General features: G+C 40.1%; 1 long non-coding RNA gene across 2 annotated transcripts; it reads right to left on the bottom strand.

Moving 5' to 3' along the window:
- Positions 1-6,250: 6,250 nt before the first annotated feature.
- On the bottom strand, positions 6,251-9,741 carry LOC130453879 (uncharacterized). 2 transcript variants are annotated; one of them, XR_008911522.1, is made up of 2 exons: positions 9,672-9,741; positions 6,251-6,610 (listed from the first exon to the last, which is right to left on the bottom strand). It is a non-coding gene; the product is annotated as an uncharacterized LOC130453879 (long non-coding RNA). The 2 variants fall into 2 exon arrangements; XR_008911523.1 differs by lacking the exon at positions 9,672-9,741 and adding an exon at positions 9,548-9,670.
- Positions 9,742-11,412: the final 1,671 nt, after the last annotated feature.

Below are 11,412 nucleotides of genomic sequence, written 5' to 3'. Positions count from 1 at the left end.
TTAACGTACTCCATGGTCAAGCACCAACTAATCAGCCTGCTCCGTGGCAAAGGAATTTAAGGCTGTTTAACCTGTACACTGGCAGCTAGATGCCTTAATGGATTATTGCTGGACTTGGAATGAGAAAAACCAGAGTTCAAATTCAGTCTCAATCACTTAGTAGCTGGGAGACCTTGGGCTAGTCACTTAACCTTTGGGAGAGCTAGATGGTAGAGTGGATAGAGCACTGGGGCTGGAATCAGGAAGATTCATCTTCCTGAGTTCAAGTCCAGCCTCAGACTTTTACAATCTGTGTGACCCTGCATAAGTCACTTTGCCCTTGTTGCCTCAGTTTTCTCACCTATAAAATGAGCTGGAGAAGGAAATGGCAAACCATTCCAATATTTTGCCAAGAAAACCCCAAAGGGAGTCACAAAGAATAAGACATGACTGAAAATTGACTGGACGACAACAAAAACCTACAGAACGGAAGAATTGGGAGGGATGTGAAGCAGAAAGAGGTCTAAACTTGACATGGAGGGATCTCTATTTCAGTCCTGTCTCTGACTTTGAGTAAGATATGTGACTCGGCAAATATACTTCCCAACTATGTTTCCTCACCTATAAAATGAGTTTAAGAATAAGTTGGGATAAGTCTGGGAAAGGGCACTCTTGTCCCACTACATCCAGGTTCTTGAGGCCAGGTTCAGTTAAAGGACCTGGGGGTGTTTAGCCTAAAAGAGAAGACTTGGGTCCTGTGAGAGCTATTATTTGAGGGTCCAAGAATATCTCATTTGATTGTCACAACAACCTGGGGAGGTAGATGCTATTATTATCCCCATTGTACAGAAGAGAAAACTGAGGCAGGTAGCAACTGAGTAACTTACCCAGAGTCTCACAGCTAGTACATTTCTGAGGCCAGATCTTTCTGAAGACAGGACCAGCATTGCATCTGCTTGGGCCTACTATGGGTCTATCATATATAAGAGAGATTAGTCTTGTTCTGCTTGACCCGGAGAAGTGGAACAGAATTAGGAATAATGGACATAACGAAGAAGAAAATGGATTCTTTTGCATCAGTGGGACATCCCTGCTCACGCTGGGCTCCAGGGCTCCCAACTTTGGTATTCTGTGAAAAGATGAGTGTTCTGGTATGGTGGGAAGACAGTGGAGTCCATGTAATCCAACCTCGTCTTCTTAAAGAGGAAAATGAGGCTAACTGATGTGAGATTTAAAATGGTTGAGGTCTTAAACTGTAGTGAGTTAAAATGGTGGAAGATATAAATTGTGATAGATATAAGAGAGGGTGAGTAAATTTTGACTGCAGAAATATGTTTCACTACAGTGTCTTGGGTTTTAAATCAAATATAAGGTGGTCGCCAGGGAAATATTCCCAATTATAAATATACCCAAGTCAATTGGGTTTTATAGAGATTTTTAATTAACAATACAATGAGTAATCAAAGAAAGAGAGAGAGAGTAAGAAAGGAATAAGTATGAAGGGCCTCAAGCCAATATGGCCTAGACCTGAGTCTTAAGAGAGAGATCAGTCAGTCAGTCTTTTATCACTCACCACAAGGTCTGACTAAACAAGGATTCTAGTGACACCAGGCCAGCTCCATCTCAGCTGACTTCACCAGAGAGCCTTCCAGCCAGAGACTATTCCAAAAGGCCTCTCTCAAGAGATTCTTCCCAAGCGGTCCTTATCAGAGATCCTCCAAAAAGAATTCTCCAAAAGGATTGACTCCTCAAGAGATTCTGCTTTTTCTTATATAGGGGTTTTTCTCCCATGTCACCTCCCCTAAGTCCCTACATCTACCAATCACTGTAGACGCTTTCCAAAGGACTGCCCATCTAAATTCCTGCTAAGTCGACCAATCTCCTCAGTAAGCCTGAAGGAGAGAAAACACAGCTGAGTCAACTAATCTCATCAAGAGAAAACTTGCCCGACCCTTTTAGGTACCTAGCATCCCAGTGTATCAATTCTAAAAAACAGGCATGGCTCAAAGAACTCCTTGCCTTATTATAAGCATGGGTCCAAGTACTTTCATTGTTTAGCAAGGAGTTTTCTGCCCTAAAGCATTCTTAAGTACGGGTGGAATAGAGGTCCTCCCATTTCTGATCCTGGCGAGTTCTCACATCAAAATGGGGAATGTTTCTCAGTAGGGAATTTGTTCCAATTAAGAATTCCCCGATGGGGAAATTTTTAACATTCACAAGTCTGAGAGATTTCAAGATTTACACTGAGATGAAGAGACTTGCTTGAGTCTCATACAGACAGTAAGCAAGTGAGTCTGGATCTGAACACAGGTCTTTTGGCTCTAAAGTTCATGCAGGATTGCTGGTGCTCCTTTTGTCATATTAATCCCTATAAGTGACCACCTATTCTATCTTTGCCTAGGATCCACATTTGGTACAATGAAAAGAACTTGAGTTCAAATCCTGTCTCAGGCAAGTCGTTTAACCTCCCTGAGCCTCGATTTCCCCATCTGTAAAATGTGGAGGTTGCTAGTTGCCCCTCCAAATTTGTGAGCCTGCCTTTGTGATCTTGTGGCAAATCATTTCAACTGTCTGTGCCTCAGTCTCCCCATATGTAAAATGAGGGGGTTGGACCAGATGGTCTCTAAGATCCTTTCCGGCTTCTAGATGTCTATGATTGCTACCACCCCTTTCAAACCAGACAGACGGTTTATCAAGAGAGGAAATATTGAAGCCATACTACCATCTAGTGGACACTCGAGATGGCAGCACATCCAATTTACAGTAAAGACAACGGAGGAGTCTACCATATTTTTAAGTCTTTGAGAAACCATATTGATCATGTTTCCAATAATGACCAGGCTCTGGCAAATTTAGCCTCCTTCAACCAAAAACAGATTTTCCACTGGGAAAAAACTACTTTAAATATTTAAATCTAATTTAAATTTAAATTTAAACTACTTTAAATATTTAAATTAAAATAAAATGGAGGCTGGCAAGGTGCCATGGCTACTGTCCCATGGTCCTCCTGGTCAGGCCTCAGTCTGAAAAGCTGAGACTTATGTAGATTAAAAATTAATATCCAAAATACTCCAATTATTATACTTAATAAGATTTACTAAATAATAACTTGAAGCAAAAGGGAAAATAAAAGGCTAGAGAAACAGAGAAAGGTCACCCAGTCACAAATGCCAGAAAAAGAGATGAGGGGAGGGGGGGGGCATACAACTATATACATACGTAATAAACGTAAATGTGAAGACGAAGGGAAAGGGATGCTGGGAGATGAAGTCCAAGGGCACAAAATTTTCTAATTGCACAGACCTCCTTTAGCCTACCCCCATGTAACAGTTAAAATTTGGGGAAACTGAGGCAGGTAGAAATTTGTTTCTCTCTGCAAGGAGTATTATATTTTTAGAGTTTTATTAAAGGTTGAGAATTTAAGAAAAAATACAAATAAGAAAGGCACGTGCCAGGTGGGCTGAGAGGCCCAATTCAATTTCACTCATATCATGAGATGCATCTGCTTGCCATTGGAGACAGGAAGAGCAGAGAGGCCTAGAAGCCTTTCCAATCAGGTTAAATACCCCATCTCAATCTCGGCCCAGGTGAGAATTCAGTAATATTACAAAGCATTCTGGGGAAGTGGAGCAAGGACTTCTGGGGATTGAAGTCCTGGATTCAAGTCTCCATTTTTACACCCAGCAAGCAGCAGGCCAAGGCTCCAAGTGAATGTTCCGGCAGGGCTGGTCCCAGAGTGTACTTTGGGAATGAGGAGGCAAGGAGGGAGGAGGCTCTAGGATAGAGGACATTGTTGGGAGGGGGAAAACCCATCAGGTCAGTTAGGAGGAAAAGTCACGGTCTAGAATTAGGGGCCTTTCCCTGGTCTTATGTTCTCCCATCAAGTTAACAGTCAGTCTCCATTTAACACCAGTTTCCACCGTCCCACCAGTCAGTCAACAGATATTTATGAAACATTTATAATGTGCCCAGCACTGTGCTAAGCCCTACAACATTTCTAGAGCACTCACTATGTGCCAAGCAGGGTGGCAAGATCCCCGAAAACAAAGAAATGTAAAAACAGTTCCTGGCCCCAAGGAGCTTACAGTCTAAAGACTGTGGGGGAAGAAGGGATGGAAGTTGTAGCCCTCAGTCAGAAATTCAACTCACTACCTGACTGATTCCAAAAGTATTGATTAAGTGTCTACTATGTGCCCAGCACTGTGCTTGACTGGCGATACGCAGGATGCTAATGTACAGGTTCTAAGACTTAATGAGTGCATTCCCCAAACAGATAACACCCCATCAGAAGATAAGTCTTGGAGAATTGTCTCAAACTGACTTGCCTTGAGGACCGGTAACCATCAGAATTGAGATTTGAACCCAGGTCTTCTCCTTGGCTACTCCTCCAAGATCAGCTCTCTTTTTCCTAAGCCATATTGCTTCTCAAGGATTTTGATAAAAGGGAGGAAGTCGGTCTATCTATAGAAAAATCATACTAATTTTGTTTGTAGTAGTAAAAACTAAAAACCATACCATATTCAATTATTAGAGAAGGGGTGAATACACTCTGGTTTAGCAATCTAGTGGAATTGTATTATGCCCCCAAGGGATGTCAAAGGATATAATGGATCCCTAGGAAGACCCCCATGGAAGATTTTTTTAAACCCTTACCTAGGATCTAGACAATTGGGGTTAAGTAACTTGTCTGGGATCATACAGGTAGGAAGCATCTCAAACTAGATTTGAACCCAGGCCTTCCCAGCTCTAATCCTGGCATTCTACTGTGTTAGCTAGTTGTCCCCTCCACTAAGGATTTATAGAATTACAGAGACCTTGACCCAAGGATGAGAACTAACACACTGGTTATTATTTGCTCCAATGGGGAAAGAACTCATCAATAATATCCTAGATCTGTGAAAATCTCAAAGGAAGTAATGACAAATATTCCTCTAACCCCAAAAAGTTTACAGAGAACTTCCCACCAATCTTGTGAGGCAAATACTGCAAATATGGTACCCCCTCTCCTTTTACAGATGGGGAAGCTATTTTGAAGAGAGGACTTGCCCATGATCACACAACTGCGAAGTATTGGAGGTGAGATCTGAACTCAGCTTTCCTGACTCAGAATCCACTGCTCTATCCCCCATGGTAGGCCACCTCCCAGAGGCCTGAATTAGCACCCCTTTCCAGGGAAGGAGACAAGCCAGGAAGGCAATCACACCCCACCTCCTCCCTCCCCCCACCATTGCTAACAAATTCAGGAGTTCCTGTTTCACAGACCCTCCTGGGAATGGGATGAAGCATATGACTTAGCGCCATTAGAAGGCCAAAATGACAGCCAGAGTCATTAAGAGACCGGAACGGGTTTCTGAGGCCAGTCGTTTATATTTGATCTCCAGATGTGAAGCAGCTGAAAGCTAATTAGCTTGACTTAGATCCTTGAAGGTTTCTTCTTTTCCCCAGATGCTTCAGGCCTAGTGAGTGTGAAAATGTGCCGGCCTGTTCAAGATGGTGCTTTGATTGGGAACTGTTCGGAATGCGGAGGCCACACTCCAGAGAAGCTAAGAGCTCTAGCACATGGAGCATCTGGAAGAAGACATCTCCAGCACTTGACCCCCCAGCAGGAAATTAAGTGGTATCCTTTAATGAGGGGGCCATTTCCACCCTTCCAAGGAAGCGGGGAGCATTGTGCAGGCCTTATGTTTCTGAGGACCAATCTGTGATTAACTTCAAACCTCAGTGGTCAGGAGCTACCGAATGTGAATTCTGTGGCTACTAATGAAAAAGCAATTACGATGCATTATGTTGCTGAACTGTTTATGAAGGCGCAGCAAGAAGGGAGCTGAATAATCAACCAGTAGTGGAAAGGGCCAGTCCCTGGCTCAGGAAAGCTGAGTTCGAATCCTGACGCTCTGGAGCCTTGATTTTCTTATATAAAGTGGAAATAATAGTATAACCTGTACCTCCCAAGGTCATAGGGACACAGATTTAAAGCTCCAAGGAAATACAGAATTGATTTAGACAACTCTCATATTTCATTGATGAGTAAACTAAGGTCCAGAAAGAATGAAGTGATTTACATGAGATAGGGGGAAAGTCCTGGAGTTTGATTCTAGGCTCTGCTACTGACTACCTGCATACTCCATTCATCCCCCAAGTCCCAGTTTTTTCCCTAATGAGAAGTTTGAGAAGACTTTATAAAATGATATAAAGCAAAGAAAGCAGAACCAAGGGAATAATATACAATAATGACTGTATGTCATGTAAACAATAACACTAAAAAATAATCTTTTTGAGTTATTAAAATCACATTTATTGCAGTTTCCAGACTTTATGTACAGTATTTAGAACTAAAGCAGAACATTGCAGATTTACATTAACCCTAAAGAACAACTATTGGGATGAACTTGACTGTTAGAAACAATTTACAAAACCATTTCCAACTCATGGTTTTTCCCGTTTTAGCTGGTATCTGAATAGTGCAAATAGAAATGACCATATTCACCCCAGTTTAGCTTTTTCTAGAAAAAGAATAACAAATCAGGGTGCAGACCGGGCTGGGCAGGTAGGTGGCTGAGTGGATAGAAAGCCAGGTCTGGAGACAAGAGGTCCTGGGTTCAAATTTGACCACAGATGATCTGGGACAAACCTGAAAGACATGTTGGAGAATATTATTCACCTTCAGAGAAAGAACTGTTGGAATTTTCTTTCACATCAGTGTATTTATGGTTTTATTTTGGGGTCTTGGTTATGTATGAGTGCACTCTTACAACAATGACCAATATGGAAATGTGTTTTGAATAACAATAAAAAAATTTTTTATTATTTTAAATCTGGTCACAGATACTTCCTAGCTGTTTGACCCTGGGCAAGTCACTTAACTCCCATTGCCTAGTCTACCTCTCTTTTGCTTTGTAACTAATACTTAGAATCAATTCTAAGACAAAAGTAAGGATTTTTTTTAAGAAGACTAAAAGAAAAAGCTATCAAGCTTTGATGAATTGAAGTGAATGATATCAGTCCTGGAGAACTAAAAATGAAACTTAAAGAAAGTTTTCTTTGAAGAAAGAGAGGTAGGAGACTATGAATGCAGAAGGGATATAAACTGTCAGGCATGGGTACTGGTTTAGTTGGCTATTCAAGGGTCTTCTTTGTTACCAGAAAGGGTTCAATATAGGTGGAATTAAGGAAAAAATATCATACTGAAAAGCAAGACATAACAATAAATATTTTGAATAAAATAAAAACAAGAATGCTGGACTAGATGATTCTAACATCTGTTCTAGCTCTAAATCTATGATCCTAAACTACTGTTGAAGCCTTCTGAGGCCACTTCCCCAACTGGGCATTCACATTATGCAGAGGGTTCCTGACTTCTTTTATAGCCTTGGATTTCTTTGGGTAATTCTACATACTTGTAGGTTTTCTAATTTTTTTTTTCTTATAAGCCCCCACCACTGTGCTTCCCATTTCAATCAGCCAATAGATGACAATTATAAAAAAGAACATTAACTAAGGTGATATAGTAGAAACATTAGATAGAAAGCATCTCCCTTAAAAGTCTGGAGCACACTCTCCTAAAAGTACACACAGATCCCCTGGAAAGTAGGGTCTCACTTTAAAGAATACATGTGACCAAAAGGTAAATTCAGAATCCCTATTTCTTGGAGGTTCTTTCTTGAGTCCATTGTTGGCATTCCAGTAGGGTACAAGGGATCATGAACAATGAAGCTGCTTCTTCCTGTAGGTGGCCATGTTTCTATACCTATCTGTGTCCATGTTGGTCCTCAGTGTGTTGCCATCTGCCCCCTCTTAGAGGAGTGGTCTCCTACTCCCCTAGTCTTTCTGATAACATACCAAGGAGAAAACAGAGGACTGAGAAAGAAAAAAGAAACTCCCCGCCTAGGAGCATTTCCCTTGCAATTACCACTAGACTCCTTTCACTGCTGGACTGTATCAATTGCTAAAATCCCTTCAGTGTATAAAGGGCCCAGAAATGTAGTTATCATCTTTGACTGTTCCCTTCTTGACCTAATTAAAGGACTTCACATTGCATAAGAGAACACAAGGTACAAAACATTTTGTTTATACATTTAAAATTTCATTATATTTGAATACTCTTGTGCTTAACATCTTAAAAATATACTATTTTAGAGGGGGAAATTAGGTGGCTCAGTGGATTGAGATCCAGGCCTAGAGCTAGGAGGTCCTGGGTTTGAATATGGCCTCAGACACTTCCTAGCTGTGTGACGTTGGGCAAGTCATTTAATCCCCATTGCCTAGCCATTACCACTCTTCTGCCTTGGAACCAATACACAGTATTAATTCCAAGACAGAAGATAAGGGATTTTTAAAAATACATTAATTAAGGAATAGAATCCTACTTATTCTATAATTATATAATCTACTTTTCTTAAAAATTCAAATGTATTTTCTCCATATGTACTCAAAATTCTCCAGTGGCTCTATGATCTCATTGATATGTATGTTCCCTTCAATTATGTAGATTATAACTCATGCATCATAAACACTCTAGCTATCCACCTGCTACCATTACCCACAACTTCTACCAAATAACTAGCCCATCTTCTTTTCCTATCATATATTTTCCTGATGATAATCTGCCTCCTATCTTTTTCAAAACCTCTTCCTGGTTATGTGTTACAGCCGGCTCATCTCCACCACTTGACTCTCCATTGCCCTCTGTGTGATATTCATTTTCAATTCTTCAGAGACCTTTGTGTGCTGTGTCTCATAGCCATATAACAACACCAGCAGAATATTGATCTCCCCTATAATAGGCATTAAATGAACTTAAGAACCTAACTCGACTAGATCACGAAACACAAAGAAGCTCATTTTTTTCTTTAAGTAATGTCTACAGTACATTAAAACTTCAATATTAATTCAGTCTCCACTAACAGTGTATAATGATGTCTTAATAGAAGAATTGCATTCTGAATTAGGGAGGGCGATAATCCCACCATCCTTATCAGGACATGCCTGGAGTATTGCTTCCTGTTCTGGGAACCATATTTTAAAAGGGGACAGTGACAAACGGGCCCATCTGGAATAAGATCACAGAATTTAGAGCTAGCAAGGACAACCCCTTGATTTCTAAAAAACTCCTTGGATTTTACAGATGAAGAAACTGAAGCCTAAAAAGGGTATATGTCATATATAGCAAATAGTTGAAAGAACTGAGATGTTTGGCCTGAAGAGAAGATTTAGAGGGAGACATAATCACTGTCACATGGAAGAGGGATGAGATTTGTTCTTCCTCGCCCCAGATGACACAACTAGAGCCAACTGGGTGAAAGGTACATAGATTTTAGCTCAGTAGTACAAAGAAAACATCTAAACAATTAGAGATGTCCAAAAAATAAGAATAAGAAGAATGGGCTGTCTAATGTGTAAGAGTAAACTCCTCATCCAAGGATGATACCTTGGATGGTAAGTGGTACAGCAAATATAGAAAGACTGTCTAAGGTAGAGAGAATCCCTATTTCAGGGAGAAGTATGACTAGATGGCCCTTACAGTCCTTGAAATTCAATTAAATTTTAAAAACATTTATCAAGCACTTACCAAGCACAAGGTCCTGAGTTAGACACTAAAGATATAAAACCAAAATTGAAACAATCCCTGTCCTCTGTTAAAAAGGAATTCTTTAATTTCTTTAATTTAATAGGAGACCAGGAGGCCCTCTTACCATAGAGATGTGTAGGGATTAATCAGTCCACAGTAACAGGAAGTAGAAACCATAGAGACAGGAAGGAGGATCCACAGAGACAGGAAGTGAAGTAGGGAAAGGTTATAAAAGGGGTCAAGTGGTCCGTCTGTCAGTTGCTGACAGTTGGGGGGTCAGTTGCTGACAGTTAGGTATGTCAATTGCTAACAGAGCTGACAATTGTAGGAAGTTGGCTGCTGGGTGTGAGTTGGTAACTGGGGGTTGATTGCTGGTAGTATGGGTTGGTGATTAGTTGGTGGTTGGCCTTTAGTTGCTGGAATATAAAAGTGGGCCTGAACTTACTGAGAAGGCTTTTGGCCTTAGCCTTTAGAGGGCTTTTTGGGTTTTGCCTTTTGGGTTTTGGGATTTTGGTTTGGGCTGTTAGATTTTTTCCATTCCTTGAACTTTTTGGAAGATAGCTGGTCTTCACTGATAGACCTAATTGGGGTTGGATTAAACACTGATTGGGTTGGTTTTTATTGGACTGGATTACATTGGAACTTTGTGGGGTGGTTGTTATTAACAGTAATTATAGGCAGTTATAGATAGATATAGGCAGTTTTAGATGTAATTATAGGGTTAGTTTTATATTTGTATTATTATATATTATATTATTATATTTATATTATAGTTAATTATAGGATAACTAGTATAGACATTAGGAAATTTTCTTTCTCTACTTCTTTCCCATATTTCTCTCCTTTACTATATTCACTTTACTATATTCTTTTACTATCTCTATTTTAATTAAACTAAATTGTTAATTGTTAAAAGCTATTAGAAGTTTTCTTTTCTCTGGCTTAAAGGGATAATATTAATTTACAACTCTACTATATTCTTATTAAAACTTAAATTATTAAAAGTTACTCTCTTATTTTGTCAAACCCCCTATTTTAACCCTTATACCTCAAAGAGCTTACATTCTACTGGGAGGAAAGGAACAGGATTCAACATGTATCTAAACAAATATAAAGTACTGCAAAAATAAGTCATGATCCCTAAGAGTATAGTCATGGATGGAGAGTGAGGTGGCCTTTAAATCAGGAAGACAAGGTCCAACTCCTACCTCAAATACAAACTGGCTATATACCCCAGAGAAATCATCCAAACTCTCAGTGCCTTGGGCCACCTTCTAATTGAAAATTGTAATACAGTTGTCAAAATGCATTTGTAGAGACAATTTCCTCACCAGGAATTTTCTATATTAATGAAACTACAAGGGGGAAGGAGGAAGTCATTTCAAGGAGGAAAATGGTAACGAATCAAGAAAGGCTTCTTGTGGAGGAGGCATCTGAACTATACTTTGAAAGATGCTAGAAAGTCTACAAAGTAGAAGTGAGGAGGGAATATATTCTACACATGCTCACTTGGGCAAAAGCAAGAAAGCAGAAGAGACGCCCTAGAAACCGGAGGTCCTAGGTTCAAATCTGGCCTCAGACACTTCCCAGCTGTGTGACCCTGGGCAAGTCACTTGACCCCCATTGCCTAGCCCTTACCACTCTTCTGCCTTGGAGCCAATACACAGTATTGACTCCAAGATGGAAGGTGAGAGTTTAAAAAAAAAAAGAAAGAAAGCAGAAGAGAATGTCAGGTTTAGAGAAAAGCTAGCAGATAGTTTGAAATGTAAAGTCCATGAAGGGAAGTAATATTAAATGAGACTAGAAAAGCAGGTGGGGATCAGATTGTGGACGGCTTTAAATGCCAGAACAAGGAATTTGTATTT

This window comes from Monodelphis domestica, chromosome 4 (genome assembly GCF_027887165.1).
Source record: "Monodelphis domestica isolate mMonDom1 chromosome 4, mMonDom1.pri, whole genome shotgun sequence".
Taxonomy (NCBI): domain Eukaryota; kingdom Metazoa; phylum Chordata; class Mammalia; order Didelphimorphia; family Didelphidae; genus Monodelphis; species Monodelphis domestica.
The sequence above is the reverse complement of the archived record's forward strand: the minus strand, read 5'-3'. Positions and strand labels throughout refer to the sequence as shown.